The sequence below is a fragment of the Silene latifolia genome, chromosome 7 (assembly GCF_048544455.1).
Source record: "Silene latifolia isolate original U9 population chromosome 7, ASM4854445v1, whole genome shotgun sequence".
Taxonomy (NCBI): Eukaryota; Viridiplantae; Streptophyta; class Magnoliopsida; order Caryophyllales; family Caryophyllaceae; genus Silene; species Silene latifolia.
The window spans coordinates 60,531,666-60,558,727 of record NC_133532.1 but is presented as its reverse complement, the minus strand read 5'-3'; the positions used below and the strand labels follow the sequence as shown (position 1 = coordinate 60,558,727).

The window sequence follows — 27,062 nt, the reverse complement described above, 5'->3', positions numbered from 1 at the left end:
CGAGAGATGAAGCGGGCGAGAGCCGCCATCCTCCCGGTCAGCATCATAACCTCTTTTCGATTCCTCGGCTCGTGCAGTCTAATATTGCTTTGATCTTCTCTCGGATTGGCATCAATTCCCGGCGCCGACAAGTACGCCGAGGAACTTGCCGGCCGGACACCGAAGTTGCATTTCATTGGGTTAAGCTTCATCTTATATTTCCTTAGTGAACAAAATGTTTCGCTCAAATCGCCAAGTGCTCATTTGTCGGACTTGCTTTTTACAATAGCATCGTCGACGTAAGCCTCGATGTTTCGCCCTTTTTGATCTTGAAACACTTTGTCCACCAGCCTAGTGTAAGTTGCGCCAGCGTTTTTCAAACCGAACGACATCATTTTATACATGTATGTGCCGTGTATGGTGATGAATGCGCACTTAGGCATGTCTTCCTCGGCCATGAATACCTGATGGTATTCTGAGAAGGCGTCTAGCAGGCTCAGCATAGTGTAGCATGCCGTTGCGTCAATTAAACTATCTATTCGAGGCAAGGGATATCAATCTTTGGGGCATGCCTTATTAAGATTTGTAAAATCAACACACATCCTCCACCCCCCTGATGACTTTTTTACCATTACAACATTTGCTAGCCACTCAGGGTAAGTACAAGGCATGTTAAAGCCCGCCTCTAATAGTTTGTCTACCTCGGCCTTGATGGCCTTATCCTTTTCGGCCGAGGAGTTCCTCATCTTCTGCTTGACAGGGCGAGCGGTGGAGAGTACGTTCAGCTTGTGAACGATCACCTCCCGGCTCATGCCTGGCATCTCGGCGGCTGAGTACGCGAAGACGTCTTTGTTCTTCCTCGGCAGGTCTAGGAGATCGGCTCTGAATTTTGGCTCCAGGCCGACACCGACGATTTACGGTGCGCCCGGGTCAATTTCCACTTCTTTGATCAGGCTCCTTCGACCATGCCGACGTTGTTGGTGCTCATCGGATCACACTTTGTTGTAAGGATGGGATCTTCCCTTTCTCTCGATTTTTTCGCCACTTTGAGGGATTGCATGTTGCACTCTCGCGAGATACTTGGACATTGACAATTTCGTCTCTTTCGTCCTTTGAAACGAGCTTTTGCGCTTCCCCCCGGTCCGAGACATACATCAATGTCGGGGCCGGATGGATATCACGCATCGGCCTCGCTCGAGTGACTCGGCCTATGAGAACATTGTAGGCAGACGAACCATCAATGACCACGAACTCGGATAAAACATTCTTGGCCGCATCGGCTTGGCCAAACATCACCGGCAATCCCGATTGACCCCGTGGGTACCAGGCGGCCGGAGAAGTCAGATAGCGGGTTGGTGCGAGGGCTCGGGTCTTCAATCTTGAGACCGAGATTGAGAAAGCACTCCCTGAACATGATGTTTGTGTAGGCGCCGTGTCAATCGTGCACCTTTTGACCAAGTGGTTGGCTATGTCTAAGTGGACTACGAGCGGGTGTTTGTGCGGAGCGATGACTCCTTCGTAGTCATTCTTTCCGATGGTTATATCAGGGACGGTGGAAGCGGGGATCGCTGTTTTGGGCACAAAGTTGATGGCTTGGTATAGCTCATTCAGTCTTGTTTGCGCCCATTAGCTGACCCACCGTTCTCGTTTCCTCCGGATTCAACCTGGATCACTCCCATCCTCCGGAATACGATTTTGTTCGCCCGTCGGAGCTTGTTTCGGGCCTCCGCTACATACTTGCCGAGGGCCCCTTTCGGATTAGCTCCTCGATGGCGTTCCTCAAATGCCGACAGTTGTCGGTCTTATGGCCGGTTTGGCCGTGGTAGTCACAAAATTGGTTAGTGTCGCCGTACCCCCTCGTCTTGGGGGGCCTGGCCCACTTCTGCCCTTCATTCTTACTCAGGGCAAAGACCTTGGCGTGATTTGACCGGGGGTGAGACCGCCATTGTACCGCTTCACGGGTGTATGGTCATGAACTCCCCGGCGCCCGCCGAGTTACATTTCCTATTAAATCTTTCGGCCGTGACCTATTCATGTCACGGCGTCCTTCATCTACGTTGTCCCGGCGACTCCTCCTCTCTGGGTGCCCAGCTTCGCTGTGGCCTACCCAGGTCTTGTGATAGTCCTCCACCTTTACGGCTCGATCGGCCATCTTTCTGGCGGTGTCGAGGTTGAGGTCCTCGCACTTGATGAGCTCATTTTTGAACTCGCCTTTCGGCAGCCTTTCATCGTCGAAGTCGCCGGTTCGGTGTTCGGCTCACGAATCTGCTGAACCTTAGCATCGAACCTCTTCACATAGCTTCGGAGGGACTCGTCCTCCCCCTGTCGGATGGTTAGGAGATCCGAGGTTTCCACGGCCCTTCTCTTGTTGCAGGCGTACTGGGCTATGAAGTTGTCTCTTAGGTCGGCATAGCAGTATACCGAACCATTAGGTAGCCCCTTGTACCAACTCTGAGCCATGCCGTGGAGGGTTGTTGGGAAGACTCGGCACCACACCTCATCGGGTTGCTCCCATACCAACATGTATGACTCGAAAGCCTTGGCATGGTCGGTTGGGTCGCTATCCCCTTTGTATGATAGGGACGGCAGCTTCAGTTTGGTTGGCACCGGGACTTCGAGGACGTAGGCACTGAGGGGCTGTCTGACCACGTGCCGAATGACACGTGGCGATCGGCTCCTCGCAACCCTAGTCCGGCTTCTCTCCCCGTGGCGGGAAGGGCTTCTTGTTGTCCGACTATGGAGAGTCGGACTTCTTTCTTCATTTCTTCGAGGGTGGCCTCGTTGTTGCCGCGGCGACGCTGTCCTCCCGCGAGTGGGGGATGGACTTTGGTCTGCCACTGGCACCACGGGCTCCGCCGGCGTCCTTGTATGCATGGCTCCTTGTATCGCCCCGGACAAGTTGTTCGGGGTCACTTTATGGGCCCTGGTCACCTGTGGGTGCGCTGACGTCACCGTCGTTACAGCGGGGGTGATCGGCGTACTACCCATCAGGTCCAGGAATAACTTCAGTTTGGCTGCATCGACCACATGTCCAATGACAGTGACTTGGCCGGTGGGCAGCGGTGTTTCTGGCTCTCTTGGCATCCCGTACTTCACCGGCTCAGTGATTCGGTCGGTGGGGGACTGCCCGATCTCAGAATTAGGGAACGTGTCGTCCTGGTAGAATTCAGTGTCTACACTCACAAGCTCTGGCTGTTTTGACATTTTCTTAGCTCTTTGAATGGTTTTTGTTTTTTTTTTTGTAAGGTAGGTGACCAGCTTTTAGTATGGTCCCCACAGACGGCGCCAATTGTTCCGGGTGTGATTCCGGAGCAGGATTTGTTACCACGTAAGCTTGGTGATTGACGTCTTTTTGCTTGACTCTTCCTTTCGCTCTTTCCTGTTTAAGATGAACAAACTGAGGGCTCGGCTTGGTACCGAGCGTACTCACTCCGACGCTCAAGTCAGTAAACTTAAAGAGATTAAGTTGTGTGTTACTTGGCAAAGTATATTGTAGAGAGATAAGGGAGTTTATACCAGATTAATAGTGAGTTTTAGGATGAATTGTGGATCGTTTTCTCAATGAGGATTGAGGAGTATTTATAGACTTTCACCTTTTGTCACGTAGTGGCCAAGTGCGAGCGGTGGAAAGATCGTTCTACCCTCGGCCGAGGGACCCATGGCAGGCCGGCTGGCCTGGTTGACTCCATGCCGAGGAGACTGGATGTGAGTACGCGGATATGCCTCCCGGCTGGCTAGTCGCCTAGCCGAGACCCAAGTGACAGACCGACAGGCTGAGTCGATTAGGCTGTCTGATACGTTGACTTGCTGTCTTTTGGCTTTGACCTTGTTCAATATGTTGACTCGGTCAGCGGGTGCAGAATATGCCCTATCAGACGTTAAGTTTGATGACGTGTCAATAAAATAACAATTAAAAAATAATACCCCCTTTATTGTTTTATTGGTACAGATATCTCTCTATTTTAAATGAAAGTTTAATTAACTATATCTTTTTAATATTGGAAATTTCTCATGGTAACCTTGAACTTTGATAGATTACACATGGTACCCATAATTTTAAGTTTCTACAAATGGTACCTCCGTGTTCACCTTTTTCTTTCCCAGAATACCATTTGACAACTTCCGTCATAACACCATTACTCCTATGACTTGTGACGCCTTTTTCTTTTGTTATCTATTATACAAACACTTCATCATCTAATTCCTAAATCCATATTTTATTTAATAAACTAACATTTAATACCTAAATAACAAAACACAAATAGCATGACATGCTCAATTACTCATCTAGTTAGTCATATGAGTAACGGCGTTATGAAAAAAGTAAACACAAGGGTATTATATGTAGAAACTTAAAATTAGGGGTATTATGTGTAATCTACCAAAATTCGAGGGTACCATGAAAATTTTCCGTTATAATATTGACCATTTTATCGATATTTCTCCCACCTAAAAAAATGTTACAACTTTAAAAATTGAACATTTAATTCAAGATTATGTTTAAAATCTCATATATAATAAGTATACTTTGAGAGGTGCAATATATTTGGGGTGATACCTAAGTTCCAAGAATAAATCCTATTTATAATCATGGGATCACCCCACCTTATGATAATTTTCAGATTTTGGACAATTCAACAATTTATACGTAGTATATATTTATCACACCTACATTATTTTTCAATGTGAGATGAATAACATATTTAAAAGTACACGATATTTTTTTAACCTAATTCGACATCCAACCCGATTTAATTATAAGCAAATACTATATTATCTATTAATATTCATACGTTTGTTTCTATTTTTTTTATCATAATTAAAATATGTGCAAATGATATGAACCCATACTCTAATGATAGAATTTTTTTTTACCACAATTCTAATTATATTATTTAAACGTAGTATATTTACCACACCTACATTATTTTTCAATGTGGGACATATAAAATCTATAGGTAGAAAATATAATGATATAAACTTTTAAGAGCTCTCCAAGACAATGCTTAAGAGACTCAGAAAATTTTGAGTTGATGCCTAAATTCTAAGGATGCCTCCTATTTATAATCATAGAATAACCCACCTTATGCTATATTTCGATGTGGGAAAATTCTAATTTTTATATGTGGTATATTTGTCACACCTATAATATTTTTTAATGTGGGACATATAACATGTGACACCCCTCGATAGGGCATCAAAATTAAAGCGGAAAATACGAGATTTTTAAAACCTTTAAAAGCTTAAAGTGCGAAATCCACCATAAGTGATCGAACAAAAATGAAAAGAAAGATAATTAAGTTTTACAATTTAAAACAAGTGCGTTGGGGAAAAGATATCCCACGAATAAACACAAGTCTAACGATAGGTGAGTCTAAGCAACCTATAACTAAGGTCCAAGGGTCAACGTTCTCGCTAGCTCACACGTCTTCCCCATAATCTGCATCACAAACCCGTCATTCATGTAAACATGAACGCCACAATCGGTGGGGAGTAACTCGGGGGTTCTCCCGGCCACCATATGTCGAAATGCACATAAGCAAGAACTTAATTAAACATATCGATCATGCATCATACTTGAATAATATGAACAAGGGAATATAACGATAATCATAACGATATAGGCATGTTGCATTCTTAATGAGATAGGCATCGAATCATATGAAGAAAGTAAATAACGGATCAATTAAATAGAAAATACATGGATGGAAACCAATAGCCATTCCTTTGAAAACCTCTTAACAACCATAGCACGGGACGTGGCTACTAATGTCACATTCATACTTATGGCTTACATCTCACCATAAGAACGGATAGGAACATCAATCCCGGCGATCATATCGCAACTAGGGGCTTGCATCTCACCACTAGTATCCGATAGGACCAAGACTCTCACAAACAAGCATAGAAGACGTGCACTCTCGTATATAAGAACACACCAATGACCGTAACAAGCAAGACATTTACAAAGGATTGACTCAAAACAAGACAAACCCGTAGACTCCAACCTCCTGGTAGGACGACGATCATAATACGGTCCTAGTCTAAATCTGGCCAGACTCTCGGGATGGACGACACCCGATTCGACATACAATCCCAAATCGTATCCAAGACTCGATCCATGACACCTAGCCGTGCCCCAAGGTCGAGTAACCCCAAATCGGAACCATGGTACCTATCCGTACCCCAAGGTCCGAAGAGGCGGAAGGAAGATAGCCCAACTCGGAAACAATGGCACATAATCGTGACCCAATGTCCGAGGGCAAATAAATAAGGAATGTCGAGTAGTCACACAATGTAAACCGTCACACTCCGGTCACAAATACGAGTAACAATGATTGCACAAACATAACGTAAACAATTCATGTGAAGCATGTATGAACATAAGAGTATAATGATTACCAGGTGCTCTCTGCCGGCGTGGCACCCACGCGCCCACCGGTAGAGGATTCATGCTAGGTGAAACAAGGCCAAAAATAGAAGTAGGTGTATTTCTCTCGCCGGTCCACCGCCGCCGCCCACCATAGGGATACAAGCCAAGGTAAAACAAAGCCAAAAAAAGGCTGAAAGTGTATTCTCTGCCGGTCCACCGGCCGCCGGTCCACATTTAAGGCCCCACCTGCAGGGAATACAGTCAAGGTAAACAAGGTCAACATATGCTCAATGTGTATTCTCTGCCGGGTGATTCCGCTGCCCACCGGCAGCAGGAATACACCCTATAGCCAAATAAGCTCAACTTGCACATTATGTATTCTCTGCCGGTTGACCGGCCGCTGCCCACCGGCAGGGAGTACACCCTATAAACAATTAAGTTCAACATTTCACATTGTGTATTCTCTGCGGTGGGACCAGTGCCCGCCCACGGCAGGGGATACACCCTATTATAAAAGACACCAAAATTCCATGTACTCATTGCCGGTTGGTAAGGGCTGCCGGCCCACCGGCAGAGGATCACCGAACACGAAAAACTCATCAAACATCCATCTAAAGTCTTCCAAATTCAACCATCTTTCATTCAATCATTTCATACTTCTCTAATATGATGAATACTCGGTAAATTTAGCATGTTAGGATAATTTAAACATATGACATCAATTATGAACCTTAAAATAAGATAGCATGTCAACCAAACATATGAAAATGCTCATAAAACCACTTCATTCAACATAACAATGGAATGAAACATGAAAGTTACCAACTTTAACATTTGTATGCATCCAACCACACATAAAACACACAAATTTGACATGTAAGTCGAGTAACCCATCACCGTTACCTTTTAGCTCTTAATCTCTATTGTAATCGTCTCACAAGCAAGAATCCACTTAGGGTCAACTAAACTTTCTCCTAAACATAAGAAAACACCAAATAAGACTAAAAATCGAAACTAGAAAAAAGGGTACCATGAGAAATTGGCTCGACAGCCCCATTAATGGAGGAAAGATAGTTCTTTTCTTACCTAGAAAGAAGGAGGGCGATGAGAGGAAGAGATAGACGCGAAAATCACTGAAAACCGATGAGAAATGAAGGTTTTATGGCCAATTTAGTGAAGAAGGTGGAGGTTGTGTAACAATGGTGTTGTAGTTGTGTGTTTGTTGGGAAATTTCAGAATTTAGGAGTGAGGGAGATGGAGTTGTGAGGGTTTAGTTGGGGGTTTTGTGAAGGGAAAAGAGAAGGGAAAAGCCCATAAGTTATAAAAAGCCCAACAGCTCAAATTGAGTCGGTATACACTAGAAGTTTCGTCTCAAGCCCACTACAACTCAAGACGGGGAATATTATTATTATTATTATTATTATTATTATTATCCGACCAAAATATTTATTTCACATAACTTAAACTTTAAAAATATAATATTTATAAAAAATCATGTTTAATAATGAAATCAATTAAATTAAATAATTTAAAATATAAATAAGACAATAGAACGGTTAATTAAATTATATTTGCCAAAATGGAAAATTCGCGGGTGTTACAATCACCCCAACTTTTAAAAAGTTTCGTCCTCGAAACTTGAAAGTAGAAAGGAAAAGTAATATAAAAAATAAAACCGAAATTTTGGAAATCGGTAAACAAAACATTAAAAGGTTACTTATCGTAAGAATCGAAATCCTTTCAAAAATCCCAAATAAAATTTTCCGACATAACCAAATTCTCATCAAAGGAACGAAAATGCTCTCGTTGCGCATTCAAGAACATCACATTCCAAATTGAAGATATGGTCAAAAGCAAATCATTTGTATAAATCGAAAATCAAAATACTTTCAAAAACATTAATAAAGAATTTTCAAAAGTATAAGTCTCATTCATGGAACGAAATTGCTCTTGTCGTGCACACAAGAACGCTAACTTTCCAAGTCTAAGACAAATTTAAAACAAAAATCATTCGCCGACAAGCGCAGAACAAGTTATTAAACGTTTCAAATAACGAGTTCTAACATCCGATCAACGTCAAAATCAAAAGAGAAGGCAATTCACTCAAATTTTCTTTTGCAAAGATCAAAATAGAAGTAGAGGTTTCATTTCTAAATTCAAAAGGAAGTCAAATTCCTGAAAATATAATATTAAACTTTTGACAACGAAATCATAAGTAGATCAAAGCTAGTTAGAAATTGAGCAAAGTTAAAAGTAACTCGGGTTTAGCAATTAAAAATCAATAAAAAGGAGTTATACTCGTAGGACAAAAGGATAACTAAATCAAATTTTCATTTTTGAACTCTTAAAATAGGTAGGGTTTAGTAAAAGTAACATAAACTTTTAACGACGAACCAAAAATGGTAGTTTGAAATGTTTAGAAATTTTATGAATTGAAAAGTAACTTAGATATCATGAAAACAAGATACGCTAAGAGGGTTCAAACTTAACCAACAAAAGAGATATGATGAACTTCCTAGGAGAAGAGTTGAAATCGAATCTACAAGGATATCAAAGATTGAATTTCATAGGTTAACATCAAATTCTAAAGGAGGAGCAAGCATAAACGAGGAAGAGAGGTATGAACGGAAACACTTATGGTCAAAGAGGACGGGAAATTAGGCAACAAGGAAACACTAGATACTTAAATCTCGAACAACAAAGTCATCCCGAACTGCCCGAAAACTTCCTAACCACAAAACTCATAACCACATAACTCCCAAGCATTTCCTCAAAATACCCACACTTTACTCTTATGCTACCCCGTGGGTCAAGTAACTCCACCACAATTGTGATTCCATAACTCTCAAATATAAATCATCTATAAACGATTTCCACGAAAGATCAAAACTACTAAAACAGTTACACACCTAACCAACTATCGACCACTAGGAGTTCTCACTATAGTAAAATCCTCAATCAAAGGTCAAAATCTTAAGGTCTTCATACTTTCTAACACTCCAAACCAAAATCTTATTCACACCCAAGTCCACAAGCATAGATGATCGCATTCCCCAAATCATAAAGACCACCAACCAAAAGTAAATAGGTTTGTCATACAATTTTTCCTACCCAACTCAACTCAAGTTCCACTTATCCAATTTTGACGAAATCAAGGTTCACAAAGAATCCTCAAAGAGCATCTCACTCACTCTACAACATAGCCAACAATGCCATCACTCCACTAAAGAGACAAAGAGTAATAACTAGGTCAAGAAATGATAGGAAATTTCAAGGGGATACATGAACATGACGAGGTGTGAGATTAAAGGAGTCAATAGTAAAGGTAACTAGTTAACACCAGTAAGAGACATTAGAATTAGAGAGGTATTCAAGGCAAGGAAACGACAAGTAAACTTTTATACTTAAGAAATAAATCCAATCAAGTATGAACGAAGGGAAGGAAGATGATTAAAGGTACGAGGGGGATTTTAGGGCTTAAACCACACACTTTCTAAGACTTAAGGTTCTCTCTAACAAGGTCACACCTATTAGGATATTGTGCCTTCATAACAAAACGACCAAATTCCAAAACGAGGGTCAAGGCAATTCATCTCATTCCTTATATGCAAGTCTCTCTTAAAGGGTTACACCTCTATGACTGATCAAGGTAAAAATAAACGCTTGCTTAAGGGTTGATACATTGGTTAGACTCATTGTTCACCTATCCTATCACGTATTAGGATATCCCTAAAGTAAGTCTACCACTCAAGTATAACAACGTCTCTTTATCTCAAGTTCTCGACACAACCTCGATGTTTTAAAAACCAAAGAACGAATTAACAAAGACTTCTCAACAAAATCCTCAAGGGACAACTAATATCAAATCACATCACCATTCTATACGGGATCATTAACATCAAAAATGGGTTTTCTTCCAAATTCATATCCTAAACTTATCTCATTTTTACTCCTAAGGTAACGACACTCAACCTACTAAGCTTTCAAATCCCAAACATAACCAACGAAGCCAAGTTCTATAATTTTAATCACATAGGCAACTCATTCCTAACACAGAGAATCCACCAATCAATTACACTCACTTGTCCAAGGGACTAGGTATAAAAATCACTAAGTATGTCTCATCACATTACCTAAGTCTTTCTAACATCACGACCTCTCAAAACCGGGGTTAAGGGTCGAACACAAACAAACTCCACAAAGTTAAATTATCCGACCAAAGTTAACATTCCATAAGGCAAAGATGAAGGGGTACAAGAGGGCTCTTATAAGAGGAAAAGGTACAAAGACATCTTCCAGGATATGGGATAAGAGTTGCGAAAGGTATAGAAACACAAAGATAAGGGAATGTGACAAGGTGCTCGAAGAGAGGGAGGTATCTTTAAGACGGTAAAGAAATCCTTCAAGATAAAGAGATCCACAAGCAAGATGTTATGGAAGGAGAAGTAAAAACGAAGGATAAGTCGAGTGAGTACTAAACTAGTTCCCAAGGTTAAGCAAAAGAGAGCTTATGAAGGAAAGGATGAGCATCACAGGATAAAAGTAAGGAAAGGTGGATCAATGATAGAAAACACACCCATAACGGTGTCGGGAGGAACGGCGGTTCCGACTTGATTCTCGACAAGAGTGACGCTTCTTGGCTCGGCTTCCGGAGCATGAGGGAGAGGAGGAGGGATAGTCTTCTTCTCGGGGCAATTCCTGAAGAGATGTCCAGGCTTCTTGCAATGGTAACACTTCAAGGGCATAGCATAGCATCCAATCCCGGGGTGATAAGTTTGCCCACACTTGAAGCACTTGCGGTTCTCCTTAAGCCTATTAGTAGATGTAGGTACTTGTCCTTTCGGCTCTTGCACTATTGGCTCTTGTCCTCCATGGTCTTGTACTCCTTGTCCTTGGACTCTCGGCACCAACCTCTTCTTGCTAGGATATGACGAGGATGAGGGCACAGATGGCCTCTTGCCACGGCGGTTAGAGCGACGATTAACTTGAGCATTAGCATTCCGTTGATTCCGAAGAATTAGAGTAAGGGCTTCCATGATAGTATTCTCCACCTTGGTTGGTCGTACCATCTTCTCAAGACACCAAAAGAGTCAACCATGTTAGCACCTAACAAATAGCATGCACAAAGAGACTACCAACTTAGGTCCTTAGTCCTACCCATCTCTCATTCATAATTCAAGGTCAAGTTCAAGGTTAAGTTCGGGGTACACGTGTGTGCGTCGGGAGCAACATATGCTCTGATACCAACTGTGACACCCCTCGATAGGGCATCAAAATTAAAGCGGAAAATACGAGATTTTTAAAACCTTTAAAAGCTTAAAGTGCGAAATCCACCATAAGTGATCGAACAAAAATGAAAAGAAAGATAATTAAGTTTTACAATTTAAAACAAGTGCGTTGGGGAAAAGATATCCCACGAATAAACACAAGTCTAACGATAGGTGAGTCTAAGCAACCTATAACTAAGGTCCAAGGGTCAACGTTCTCGCTAGCTCACACGTCTTCCCCATAATCTGCATCACAAACCCGTCATTCATGTAAACATGAACGCCACGAAAGTGGGGAGTAACTCGGGTTCTCCCGGCCACCATATGTCGAAATGCACATAAGCAAGAACTTAATTAAACATATCGATCATGCATCATACTTGAATAATATGAACAAGGGAATATAACGATAATCATAACGATATAGGCATGTTGCATTCTTAATGAGATAGGCATCGAATCATATGAAGAAAGTAAATAACGGATCAATTAAATAGAAAATACATGGATGGAAACCAATAGCCATTCCTTTGAAAACCTCTTAACAACCATAGCACGGGACGTGGCTACTAATGTCACATTCATACTTATGGCTTACATCTCACCATAAGAACGGATAGGAACATCAATCCCGGCGATCATATCGCAACTAGGGCTTGCATCTCACCACTAGTATCCGATAGGACCAAGACTCTCACAAACAAGCATAGAAGACGTGCACTCTCGTATATAAGAACACACCAATGACCGTAACAAGCAAGACATTTACAAAGGATTGACTCAAAACAAGACAAACCCGTAGACTCCAACCTCCTGGTAGGACGACGATCATAATACGGTCCTAGTCTAAATCTGGCCAGACTCTCGGGATGGACGACACCCGATTCGACATACAATCCCAAATCGTATCCAAGACTCGATCCATGACACCTAGCCGTGCCCCAAGGTCGAGTAACCCCAAATCGGAACCATGGTACCTATCCGTACCCCAAGGTCCGAAGAGGCGGAAGGAAGATAGCCCAACTCGGAAACAATGGCACATAATCGTGACCCAATGTCCGAGGGCAAATAAATAAGGAATGTCGAGTAGTCACACAATGTAAACCGTCACACTCCGGTCACAAATACGAGTAACAATGATTGCACAAACATAACGTAAACAATTCATGTGAAGCATGTATGAACATAAGAGTATAATGATTACTGGTGCTCTCTGCCGGCGTGGCACCGGCTGCCGCCCACCGGTAGAGGATTCATGCTAGGTGAAACAAGGCCAAAAATAGAAGTAGGTGTATTCTCTCGTAGGTCCACCGGCCGCCGCCCACCGGCAGGGGATACAAGCCAAGGTAAAACAAAGCCAAAAAGGCTGAAAGTGTATTCTCTGCCGGTCCCACCGCCGCCGGTCCACCGCATTGCCGCCCACCGGCAGGAATACAAAGTCAAGGTAAACAAGGTCAACATATGCTCAATGTGTATTCTCTTCTCGGGCCGACCGGGCTGCCGCCCACCCAGGGAATACACCCTATAGCCAAATAAGCTCAACTTGCACATTATGTATTCTCTGCCGGTTGTTGGGGCCGCCCACCGGCAGGAGTACACCCTATAAACAATTAAGTTCAACATTTCACATTGTGTATTCTCTGCCGGCTGACCGGGCCACGCCAGCCGCAGGGATACACCCTATTATAAAAGACACCAAAATTCCATGTACTCGCTGCCGGTTGGGTAGGCCGGCTGCCGGCCCACCGGCAGAGGATCACTGAACACGAAAAACTCATCAAACATCCATCTAAAGTCTTCCAAATTCAACCATCTTTCATTCAATCATTTCATACTTCTCTAATATGATGAATACTCGGTAAATTTAGCATGTTAGGATAATTTAAACATATGACATCAATTATGAACCTTAAAATAAGATAGCATGTCAACCAAACATATGCAAATGCTCATAAAACCACTTCATTCAACATAACAATGGAATGAAACATGAAAGTTACCAACTTTAACATTTGTATGCATCCAACCACACATAAAACACACAAATTTGACATGTAAGTCGAGTAACCCATCACCGTTACCTTTTAGCTCTTAATCTCTATTGTAATCGTCTCACAAGCAAGAATCCACTTAGGGTCAACTAAACTTTCTCCTAAACATAAGAAAACACCAAATAAGACTAAAAATCGAAACTAGAAAAAAGGGTACCATGAGAAATTGGCTCGACAGCCCCATTAATGGAGGAAAGATAGTTCTTTTCTTACCTAGAAAGAAGGAGGGCGATGAGAGGAAGAGATAGACGCGAAAATCACTGAAAACCGATGAGAAATGAAGGTTTTATGGCCAATTTAGTGAAGAAGGTGGAGGTTGTGTAACAATGGTGTTGTAGTTGTGTGTTTGTTGGGAAATTTCAGAATTTAGGAGTGAGGGAGATGGAGTTGTGAGGGTTTAGTTGGGGGTTTTGTGAAGGGAAAAGAGAAGGGAAAAGCCCATAAGTTATAAAAAGCCCAACAGCTCAAATTGAGTCGGTATACACTAGAAGTTTCGTCTCAAGCCCACTACAACTCAAGACGGGGAATATTATTATTATTATTATTATTATTATTATTATTATCCGACCAAAATATTTATTTCACATAACTTAAGCTTTAAAAATATAATATTTATAAAAAATCATGTTTAATAATGAAATCAATTAAATTAAATAATTTAAAATATAAATAAGACAATAGAACGGTTAATTAAATTATATTTGCCAAAATGGAAAATTCGCGGGTGTTACATAACATACTATGAAATATATCATCTTTAATATGTGCAAATTATATGAAATCTATATATACTCTAATGATAACATTTCTTACCATGAATCTAATAATATTATTTTCATAATTTTTTTACCGACATTGTTTTGCCAAATGAAATGTAAAAGTTTTTATATAAAAATTAGAAACATCACTTAAATATAAAATAAAAAATACCGAGTATATATTATAATAACTAAAAGATTTTTCAAAGATTAAATTAGGTTAGAAATTATTATTGTAGAGACCGTAATACAAACTCTTTTAAGAGTTCTCTCTGACAATACTTAAGAGAATCAAAAGATTTTGGGTTATGACTTCTATTTATAATCATAAGATCACCCTGCCTTATGGTAATCTTCCGATGTGGAACAATTCAAATATTTATACATAATATATTCACCACACTTACATTAGTTTTCAATGGGACAACTAACATACTAAGTACACCATTTTTTTCGCATCTACTTTGACATCAACCCGATTTAATAATGAGAAACTACAATACAATCTACACTTTAATGATAGCATTTTTTTGTCACAATCTAATTATATAATTTTCATACGATATTTTTTTGTCAAATAAAATATAAAGTTTTTATATCAAACTTATAAACATCACCTAAATATAATATAGAAAATGTATATATATGAGACAGTTCTATTATTTATACATAATATATTCCCCACACCTACATTATTTTTCAATGTGGGACATGCAACATACTAAAAAGTACATATCTTTTATATCAAAAATTTTCGGGTGAATACCTAAGTTTCAAGGATGCCTCCTATTTATATTTATAGAATTACCCTACCGTATACTATTCTTTCGATGTGAGATACATAATTTAATTATTTAGACGTAGTATGTTCCTCATGCCTACATTATTTTACAATGTGAAAGATATAACATACTGATGGACAAGAGTTGGTCGTCACACATCCAATCAAACACATTTATAATACTCAACAAACAACTAGTTAGCGGTAAGTCGAGGTCGATCCATGGGACGGTGTGCTTTGGGTTCTAAGTCTATCTATCTCAATTTATGATAGTGTCACAATTGGTTTGGGTTTGTAGTTGTGTCTAGACTAATGCAAGCAATAAAGTAAATAAGGGTGTAAACAAGTAATAAAGAGTACTAGGATATCATGGGTTCATAGGGGATACATGGGAGTTGATCATACAAACATGTTCACAAAGTTGCAAGCAATTTATGTTGTAAGATAACCGAGTTGGTTTATGTCTTACGGTTCTTAGGAAGATTTGGGTCCCGGAGCCGAATCGATTAGATTGTACAACACCTACAAGTCGACTTACTTTCCTCCTAATCACTTCTATGCATGGTCTAACAAGACTCGAGTTGGTTTATATCTTACAAGTCAAGTTGAATAGATAAGAGATGGTTGTAAATGCAAGGATTCATAGGCTTAGCATTTCATCAAACATAACATGTGCATAGGTTGACATTACAACAAACAAGCAATCTTAATAATGGAAACATATTAAATTAAGCATAATTAATCCCATGTTTGTTTCCCCTAATTACCCACTAATCCTAGTTAAATGACTACTCACTTATTATCATGGTAAACATGTCATTAATGGTGTCAATCATCACAACAAGTGTAAACATGATAAGAGAATGATGAAACAAACAATAAAGAGTAAAGAGTAAAGGAATTGTACCAACTTATGATCCAAATAATAAAAGAAAACTTGATTGATTGATCAAGAGTTGCCAATTCTCCAATAATAACCCAATAATCTTCAATTACCCAATAATAAACTTGAATAATAAACTTGAACAATAATTAAAGAAAGACCAATATGTAATTTTGTGGAAAGATTAAAGGATAATCTATTCTAATCTACTCCTAATCTATTTTAAGAGGATTTTCTAATGTGGAAGCTTTTCTACTCTAAGAACATGATGGTCTGATTATTACAAATAGGGTATATATAGTAGAGCATCATTAGGTTAAGTAAGGGTAAAATAGTAAATAACAATGCTAAATGTTGGGTAGGGAATCGCTCCTCTCAGAAAAGATGCGGGTCTCCTTTTAACTAGTCTTTCAGAAATATGCGCATCCCGAGTGGAACAAGGAGAAGACGGTTGCACTGGAAAGGAATCCAAGCGGCCAAGGGGTCGGGACGCTCGGATCACAAGGCCTCAAGTTGGGCATCTTGGCATCGGGACGCTCGGATAATAGGAAGGGAAGACGAGCGTCTTTGAAGGGGGGACGAGCGGATTGTCTCAGGGGACGAGCGTCTTGAGTCTCGGGACGAGCGGATTGGCGGACAGCTTCTTTGTTTGAGCTCGGATTGTAAAACGGACGTCATTTTCTCATCCGGACTCCTATTGGAGTGATTCAAAAGCCTAGATCACTTGATTTTTCGACGCCGTTTCATCTAGCATACTTTCAGAGCCAAAGGAGCAACTCTTGGTTTGGGTTCCGAGCAATTTCTTCATGTAATGGATTCCTTGCTTTTCCTCCTCTTGCATACCCCTTATTCTTGTGTTGTTGGCTCTCGTTCTTGCTTCCTCTTCATACTAGTCCTTCCAATATCATCAATAACCTTCCAAATAAGAACGAGAGACAGGAATGTTCGCCTTATTTATCTCCTTTTCTACAAAACATATGAAATGCAGTAGAAAAGCAAATAGAAAGGTTTTGACGGATAAAATGGCCAAGGAATTTTATAATAGTATGAAAAATAGGCTCAATTAGGGGACTAAATGTGCGCAAATATTAGTCGCATCAAATATCCCGAAACCGAACCTTTACTCGTCCCGAGTAAAGAGGTGACTAAAACTAGGACCCTTATTCAATCTAACTTACTAATATAACCGATGTGAAACAATTAGCGGGTCTCACTCCGCCCCTTCAACTCACAACAAGACAACCATGAGGTAGGATGCCTTCTTGCAAGGCAAGGTGGGTCTTGCCAAAATGGCGACACATCCAATCATTAAAGCACACAAAATTAAATAATGGATGCATCTACAAAAGAATAGCCACTTTCCTCATCTAAGTGGCGGAAATTATCTAAAGGGGAAGCAATTCAAGGGTACACACTCCTTCATAGATATGATTTCTTCAAACTACTAAGCCTAGAAGGATACCAATAAATCAACTTCAAGTTGTGTCAAGCTAGGGTACCTTTGTCCTCAATCGTTAAATGTTTTTGTCAAGAATAGACTCCCCATGGTGTTAGAAACACTGGAGGATCGCGGAATTCCCCTTCTTGCCTAGACAAGAAGAAGGGTTGACCCCTCTCTACCATGCACAAAAATGGATATGATGGATAAAAGGATCAATAGTATTTGAGGGGGTGTTTGGTTGGGAGGTTTGGAATGGAATGGAATGGATTCTAGTCATTCTTGTGTTTGGTTGGGGTGTTTTGGAATTGAGTTAGAATCCTGATGGATTCTCATTCCACCCCAACCCCTTGGAATCCCATACCCACCTCCTTCCCATGGATTCAAACTCCATTCCTTCATGTTTATTTTTCTAATGAACCAAACATGTTTTGGAAGGTATGGAATTGGAACCCCATACTCCTATGGTTTCTCATTCCAATCCATTCCATTTCTAAGTAGTGAACCAAACGACCCCTGAGTTTCATTTGGGAGTTTGCTTTTGTTGTTGTTTTCCCCCCAATTTCTTGTGGCATATAACATTTGAGAACATTTTCTTTTGCCATTTCTTTTGATTTTTGGCATTTCAATACTTGACAACTTTTCAACTTTTGCATATCTTTTGAACATTTTCAAAGTCACCCAAATTAGTAACGAGGGTGCCTTGTATTTGAAGCATAGGATTTTTCATTTTTGTTACTCCTCTTTTCTTTTGATGCAATTTGCAAACTTTTTGACTTTTCATTTCATTTCTTGAACTCAAATTTGAACAATTTCTTTTTGTGCCCATTCCCTTTGATGACAAAAATATGGTAGAACATGGATGAATGATGGTTGCATGGTTTCAAGGGTCACCTTGGAATAAACGTTAGCCAAGGAGTTATCACACCACAAGGTATTCTTGACTAGGCCTTAAACCATGGGTCAAAGGATACTAATATGACACATCCTAGGGTGTTTTACAAGTATTCTAACAAGCAAAGTCTTAAAAAGAAAAAAGCATCTACTAGGGCCTATGTACACTTGTCAAGCTTCCCAAGTAGACGGTTTCACAAAATTTTCTAACATGCAACTATATGCCATGATGCAACTAACATTTATACATCCTAATGCATATGATTCCACCAACTAATATGCCAAATAATCTAAATGCAATCCTAAGTTCACATTGTTATACCGCATCAATCAAAATAAAGCAGTCATTAACATAAAGAGGAAAAAGGAGATTGGAAAGATCATACCATGCGGTCTTCAATATCCTCATGTCTCAGATGTGGCGTAGTCAATCAATGTGAACAAGGATGAACAAACACAATATATACAAAAATATATACAAAACTACATTACAAAGGAAATGAACTTGTTTTTGGATTTTTCAATTTTTCAATTTTTTGGATTTTTCGAATTTTTGGATTTTTTTTTTGGATTTTTTTTTTGAATAAAAGTCAAGTTAGAATTTCCCATCCCCACACTAGTATGGGCATTGTCCTAAATGGCCAATACGATAGGAAATTATGCAAGCATGATGCATGATTTCTAAACTAAATGCAAACTATACTAAGCTACACTACATGATGCATGTGTTTTTGTTATGGCGGAGAGCGTAATTTAGATTAGATCCCGATGCATATGTATGGACTTCCCAAACCAAAGTAGACATTATTTCTAATGTCATGAAATTGGGGTAGTTCATGCACATGGAATGCAATGCATGAAACTACAAATTAAATTGTCGTTTTGGATTTTACAAATGGGAACAATAAATAATGAACACCTAAATGAGGCCAAGGTGTTAGTCCTCTATGTTGCTAGGACTCTCAAAACTATGATCAAGATAAAATAAATAAAGTAAAAGAAGTAGACAAACCATAAGAGTGTAGGAGCCTCCAAGGTTTTCTAATCCTCCATCATATCATCATTATCATCATTTTCCTCCATAGATGTGGAATCATCTCCACTCCCACTTCCACTTCCTTGTTCTTCCTCACTTTCTTCTTCTTCCTCTTCTTGAGCTTCTTCTTCTTCAACATTCTCTTGAACCTTTTGTTCTTCACCTTCTTTATCAACACCCTCATCAACAATCTCCTCTCCACCCGGTCTTTCACCACTAGAGGTGCTAGGAAAGAAAACTTCCCTATCCGCCCAACTAGGCAAAGGACATGATGGATCAAGTAGTCTTTGCCTAGATAAATGAAGGAGGGGCGGATATTGGGTCTTGTAGGCATCCACTCGATCATTATAGGCTTGGTTGTGCATTTCCCTCATGAGTAGGGTCAAGTAGTCATTTCCTACCTCAACATCCTTGGGTTTGAACTCTTGATACTTGAATGGGTAGGGTGGTGCAATAATGGAGGAGGAGGGCTCATCAATCTCGCCTCTTTGTTGTTGAATAATGTACTCGGTCTCCTCGGAGAGTGGAAGAAGGTAGTTTGGTCGGTGAACACTCAATCGGCAAATCTGCGAAGGCAAAGTGAAGGATCTAGCTTCATTGGTTAACCACCCATATTTGGTGTCAAGAGAAGCATGCTTGACCCACTTAAACTTGTGAATCATGGTGTCCATATCAATGAGATGACCTCCTTTAACCGCTACATAGGTGTTGTCTTTGTTGAAATTTGGGTCAAAATGCTTGGCCAAATGGGTAACTAGACCTCCATTCACAATTAAAGCGGTGCCCTCTTTACCACAATCGACATTAAGCCATCTTTCAACCAAAAGTCTTAGAGCATTATATGGCTTAGTATATTCCTTTCCTATGTTTAAGGCCGACTCAAGAAGAACAAAATCGAGCTTGGTAAGATGATTAGTGCCATTTCTTGCTATCAAAGTATTCCCAATGACCTTATGCCACACTCTAATGCCCGGATGGTGGACTAATAGAGCACGACAATCATGAAAACGCATAAATTTCTTTCCGGAAATTGCCTCCCAAAGAGGAGCGGGGTCATACTTTTCGGGGATCTTTTCATAGTACGGGGTATCACTAAGGCCTAAAATCTTACTCAATTCACCAAAAGTGATGCGTCTATTGACATTTGCAAGACAAAACTCTGGGTTCTAGTTTCTACCCTTGTAACTTTCAAGGAACTCAAAAATTCCAATGTGAGGGAGGGGTATGTGAATTCTTTCATGGTGAACAATTTACCCAATCCCATAGCCTCAAAGAAGGTTTTGGTTTGTTCAAAAACACCCAACTTTGTCAAAGCATCTTCACAAATAATTTTTGTAGGCATAATGGTCTTCTTAGCAAAGAGAACAAATTTATCCCTATGAGAGTCGGAAGTGAAAATTACCCCCGGATAATTAGATAATTGCTCAATGACCGGAGTTGTTGATGTTGTAGCTTCCATAGGGGGACCTTGTTGAACCTCCAACCTTGCCTCATGGACTACCAATGCCTTTGACAATTGTTTTGCTTGAAGAGTTTGTTGCCTTTTTGAAAGTGTCTTCTTTGGGGGTGCCTTGTTACCTCCTTTAGTTCTTGCCATTGTTGATTACACCAAAGAGAGATTGAAATCTTCAATTTTTAGTTATGCCCAAATCGATTTAAGATGAAAGAATGTTGCTTTGTATCTTAAAAATCGACTCAAAGGTTGAAGATTTTGGTGTTTGAATGAATTGTTGTTGTAAGAGGAGTGATTAATTTTTGTTGTGGGGAAGTTTGGATTTGATTTTGTTGAATTTAGTTGAGGAAATCTTGTTTTGTGATGTAGAGGATGAGGGTTTTTGGGTTTTGGGTAGTGTTTGAATGTAGAAGAAATGAAAATGAATGAGGGAATAAGGGTTTAAAAGAGACCCGTTAATTTTTGAAATAGCAGCAGGGATGAGCGGATTCAGGACTGGGACGCTCGGATTCTGCACGATTTGCTTCAGGAAATGACGCGACAGGACGAGCGTCTTTCAGGAAAGACGAGCGGATTCTTCAATGTGAGACGAGCGGATTCTTTAAAAGACGCTCGAATTCTGTTACAGGGTGATACTTTAAAATCCAACAGCAGAAAGACGAGCGTCTTGTATCAGACGAGCAGATTCTTCACTGGGACGCTCGGATTCTGTGACAGACCATTTTTTTTTAATTCCACAGTTCAGCCAGACGAGCGTCTGGTGACATAGGATGCTCGGATTCCTCAGGACGAGCGGATTCCCATTTGAGACGCTCGGATTTTTCCCTGTCCACACGGATTCAGGTCCATCCGTGGGTACTGCTTAACCCGTATCATTTTCATTCTTCAATTATCGTGTTCTTCATTGTGGGGGCACTACAAAGGCATGAATAGCCTAGGAAATTGCTATCCCCACACTAAGTCAAAGCACTACACATCAATAAAATCATAAGTCCCTCCCTCACTTCTCTCAAAAATGATGAATATCTTGATCAAGGCACAAAAATATAAATGCAAAAATGACAAAAATGCAATGTAAAAATTGAAATGCAAGTTAGGGAGTTAGAATATTTACAAATGGTGGTTTGGAGAGGACTCCACCAAACTCTCATCCAATGTGAGATGTCAAGGGGGCATGTTCAAGGTGTTGTTGATGTTACTCAATACCTTGAATAAGTAGTCGAAAGCTTCTTCATTATCATGATAAAGATCCTCAATAGATCTTTGCACTTGTTGTTCTCCATGATGATCTTGGTTCATAGCATTACCAATGTAGGGATTGAATATCCTTTCGAACTCATCATCCCAAAGACCGCAAACTTCGTCTACTTGATCATTAAAAATCTCTTGAGTTGATAGAGACAACTCTCCTTCTTTTGTGTTTTGGCCAATGAGGCCATCCTCTTCACTTGTCATGGGTGATCTTTTAACCTCTTTTTGTTGCTATTCTCTTGCTCTTTGAATGGAGCGTCATCAACTTTCTTTTTCCATTGGAATTCCGACTTCTTCCTATCATCCTTCCGGTTATAGTGATCAACCATGAAGCATGGTTCATGCAAACGGGGAGCTCTCATGGTCTTGTCAAGATTGAAAGTTATGCTCTCGTCTCCCACTTCAAGAGTAAGCTCTCCGTGCTTCACATCTATCACCGCACCCGCGGTGTGCAAGAAAGGTCTACCTAAAATGATCGGAATATTGGAGTCTTCTTCCATGTCAACAATGACAAAGTCCACCGGGATGAAAAATTTCCCAACTCTCACGGGAACATCTTCCCATACCCCTAACTGTGTCTTCATTGATCTATCGGCCATTTAAAGTGTGATGTTGGTACATTTAAACTCTCCTATCCCTAACCTTTTACTAACCGAATACGGCATAACACTCACGCTTTCTCCTAGATCACACAAAGCCTTGTTGATCGTGGTGTCGCCAATGGTACACGGTATTGAGAAGCTTCCCGAATCTTTAAGTTTCGGAGGTGAACTCCCTTGAAGGATTGCATTACTCACCTTAGTGAAGGCGATAGTCTCAAGCTTCTGGATCGACTTCTTTTTCGTAAGGATGTCCTTCATGTACTTTGCATAGGCCGGCACGTGATTGATTAATTCCGTGAAAGGAATTGAGACTTCCAAATTCTTCACAATTTCCATAAATTTTCCAAGTTGGTCATCAAACTTAGGCTTAGCTTGACGACTTGGGAATGGAAGTCTAATCACAATGGGCTCCTTCTCTTTGGCCTTTTCTTCACTTTTATTTGAAACTTCTTCTTTTGTTGGTTCTCCTTCCTTGGAGTTTTGCACAACTTCTTCTTTGTCACTAGCTTCCACAACTTCATCCTCAACTTGCTTCTTTGGTCCTTCATATCTCGTACCACTACTCAAGTGGATGGCACTAACCGTTTCATGTCTTGGGGGATTACTTTGAGGTGGTAATTGCCCCTTTTGTCTTTGAGAACTTGAAGATGCTAGTTGGGTCAATTGAGTTTCTAACATTTTTGTGTGGGCTAGGATGTTGTTGATGGTGATTTCCTTTGCTTGGCTATCTTTTTGTATTTGAGTGAAAAATTCTTGTTGATTCTTTTGCATTTGAAGGACCGCTTTTTGAACATCAAAATCTTGGTCATTTTGTTGATTGTATGGAGTTTGATTTTGGTAACCTTGGTTTTGGTTGAAAAAGGGTCTTTGATTTTGGTTTCTCATGGGTGGTGGGGTGTATGTTGGTTGAGGGTTTTGAACATTTTGGCTTTTATATGAGAGATTTGGATGAAACTTGGTGTTTTCATTGTAATAATTTGAATAAGGGGTACCACTCTTGTATGCTTGAAAAGCATTTACTTGTTCACTAGTGCCCCGATATTCATTTTGGTCATGTCCCAAGGTTCCACAATTCTCACATATCCCACTCGGGATTGATGAAGATGCCGTCATGGCATTGACATGAAGCTTTGGAGATTTTGAGGCTTCTTCAAGTTTAGCCATAGCCTTTTCGAACTTTAAGTTAATGGTATCAATATGAGCACTAAGTTGAGCACCCAATTGAGTAATAGAGCCCACTTCATGCTTTCCTCCTCTTGTGGCCTTGCGAGGCCTACTACATTGTGAATTATGGACCGCCATTTCCTCAATTTTGTTCCAAGTTTGATTGTCGTCAACTTCCGTGAACATACCATTTGATCCCATGTTGAGAATGTTTCTTGAGTCTTCATAAAGACCGTTCCAAAATTGTTGAACCAAGAACCACTCGCTAAGTCCATGGTGAGGACATGAGCGACAAATTCCTTTGAAACGCTCCCAAGCTTCATACAAAGATTCTTCGTCCATTTGCTTAAAACCCGTAATTTGAGCTCTTAGCATATTTGTCTTTTCCGGTGGGTAGAACTTTTTGTAGAAAGCTAGAGCCAATTTCTTCCAAGAGTCAACTCCAAGTGTAGCCTTATCAAGGCTCTTTAACCATTGTTTTGCGGTACCAATTAGAGAAAAAGGAAATAAGACCCATCGAATTTGTTCTTGAGTCACACCGGTTTGTGAAATTGCATCACAATAGTCACAAAAAGTCTCCATGTAAGAGTGAAGGTCTTCACTAGGCATACCCCCAAATTGGCTTCTTTCGACTAATTGGATAAATGCGGATTTGGCAATGAAATTTCCGGTTAAGTGTTGTAGTGTGGGAGTTCCATTGGGTAGGTCTTCCTCGGTTGGTACGGAATGTGATGAAAATTTAGACATTGTGGGTTGATTTTGTGTTGGATTTTGTGTTGGGTTCTCCTCACTTTCTCTTGCAAAAGGGTTGATGAACTCAAGAGAGTGAATATTTACAACCTCACCGATACCTCTCAAAGTGTTTCTAACAAGCCTTCTATTGTTTGTCAAATTTCTTTCAATCTCGCGATCAATGGGTAACAAGTTACCTTGTGATCTTCTAGACATGCAAAATATCAAACAACTTGAAAACAATTAGAACAAACCTTGAGGAGTTTTACTTCCCCAAGGCAAAGAAAGAAAGACACAACTAATAACAATCTAAGAAAATCTAAATCAAGTTAACACCGTCCCCAGCAATGGCGCCATTTTGATGGACAAGAGTTGGTCGTCACACATCCAATCAAACACATTTATAATTGATACCCGTCGTAAGGTGTCAAAAATAATATTTATTTTCCAAACTAAAACTATAGCTAGTGATAGTAAGGGTCGAACCACAGAGAGACAAGGTTGATTTTGTTTGCTATTTTTCAGTCTAAAAAGGTAACAATTAATTGGGAGTTGAAATTGATTGACTAACAGGCTAATTTATAAAATGAAGATTCTTAACAAGATGAAAAGAGGATCGGGAACTTCGGTTCACCATGGCACATAACAGGTCAGTCAAGCAGCGGAGATCTTTTAATACGGTCTCAGGGAAGATAAGCCAATCTTTCGATCAACACTCGAATAACCTCGCGGTCTAATAATTCCCTAGAATTTATCAAAGTTTTCACTCAAGAGAAATTCTAAATCTAGCGACAAATTAAATTACCAATCTTTCGACCTAGCAAAGAAATCCATCAAAAGATAACAAGACCAATACGGAAAAACTCATGCTACACAACTACCCTACTTCTATACCATGGCTCACCTCGTTCCCAATCAAAGGAGTTACCTACGCATAATCGAGACTATACTAATTACTAGATTAACAATAAAGAACGAATCCAACATGATAGAATCTAATTAGAACAAAGGAGAGAAACCAATTACTGAAATTAATTGAGGAAAACAAGAATTAAATCAACAATGAAGAATATAAAGAAAGAACAAATGTATTAAAGGCTTACTAATTGAATATCAAGAACCAAACATTCGAATCCAGGTCTCCGTCTCAAGCTAGATCTGAAAACTAAGTTTTTTTCCGAATGAAAATTGCATGCTCTAAAAGTTGCTGCGTTCAACTGATAAAAGATACTGAAAGTTAATTACAAGTTGGGCTTTTAAAAGTCTAACACGGAAAATTGAACAACAGCTCGAAAACAGGTCGATCGACCGGGAATGCAGGTCGATCGACCGAACATGCGGAACAGTAGCTCCTGTCTAAGCTCCAGTGGTCGATCGACAGAAAGGCTTAGTCGATCGACTAAGTATGCTGTGCAGTGGCTCCTTGATACTTCCAAAATGAGTCTTCACTCCTTGCACGCATCTCAAGGTGAGTGAATGAGCTCTCCTTCCTCTTAGCTTCCTCAAACTCGCTTCCAGAGGACGAACTTGGCTTGATTTAGCCTACTTCCACGCATTCCTACAATAAATCATAGAAAAATGCAAAGTAAACCGTTTCGGGAGAAATAGCAGCCTTAAGCCACCAATTAAGCATGGAAATACGTGCCAAAACCTCAAATAAAGTGTATAGAATATGCACGTATCAATAATACTCAACAAACAACTAGTTAGCGGTAAGTCGAGGTCGATCCATGGGACGGTGTGCTTTGGGTTCTAAGTTTATCTATCTCAATTTATGCTAGTGTCACAATTGGTTTTGGTTTGTAGTTGTGTCTAGACTAATGCAAGCAATAAAGTAAATAAGGGTGTGAACAAGTAATAAAGAGTACTAGGATATCATGGGCTCATAGGGGATTCATGGGAGTTGATCATACAAACATGTTCACAAAGTTGCAAGCAATTTATGTTGTAAAGGAACCGAGTTGGTTTATGTCTTATAGTTCTTAGGAAGATTTGGATCCCGGAGCCGAATCGATTAGATTGTACAACACCTACAAGTCGACTTACTTTCCTCCTAATCACTTCTATGCATGGTCTAACAAGACTCGAGTTGGTTTATATCTTACAAGTCAAGTTGAATAGATAAGAGATGGTTGTAAATGCAAGGATTCATAGGCTTAGCATTTCATCAAACATAACATGTGCATAGGTTGACATTACAACAAACAAGCAATCTTAATCATGGAAACATATTAAATTAAGCATAACTAATCCCATGTTTGTTTCCCCTAATTACCCACTAATCCTAGTTAAATGACTACTCACTTATTATCATGGTAAACATGTCATTAATGGTGTCAATCATCACAACAAGTGTAAACATGATAAGAGAATGAAGAAATAAACAATAAAGAGTAAAGA

At 40.0% G+C, this 27,062-nt stretch overlaps 1 non-coding gene across 1 annotated transcript; it reads left to right on the top strand.

Moving 5' to 3' along the window:
* The first annotated feature begins 24,198 nt into the window (after positions 1-24,198).
* Positions 24,199-24,305, top strand: LOC141593611 (small nucleolar RNA R71). Its single transcript, XR_012521686.1, has one exon. It is a non-coding gene; the product is annotated as a small nucleolar RNA R71 (small nucleolar RNA).
* Positions 24,306-27,062: the final 2,757 nt, after the last annotated feature.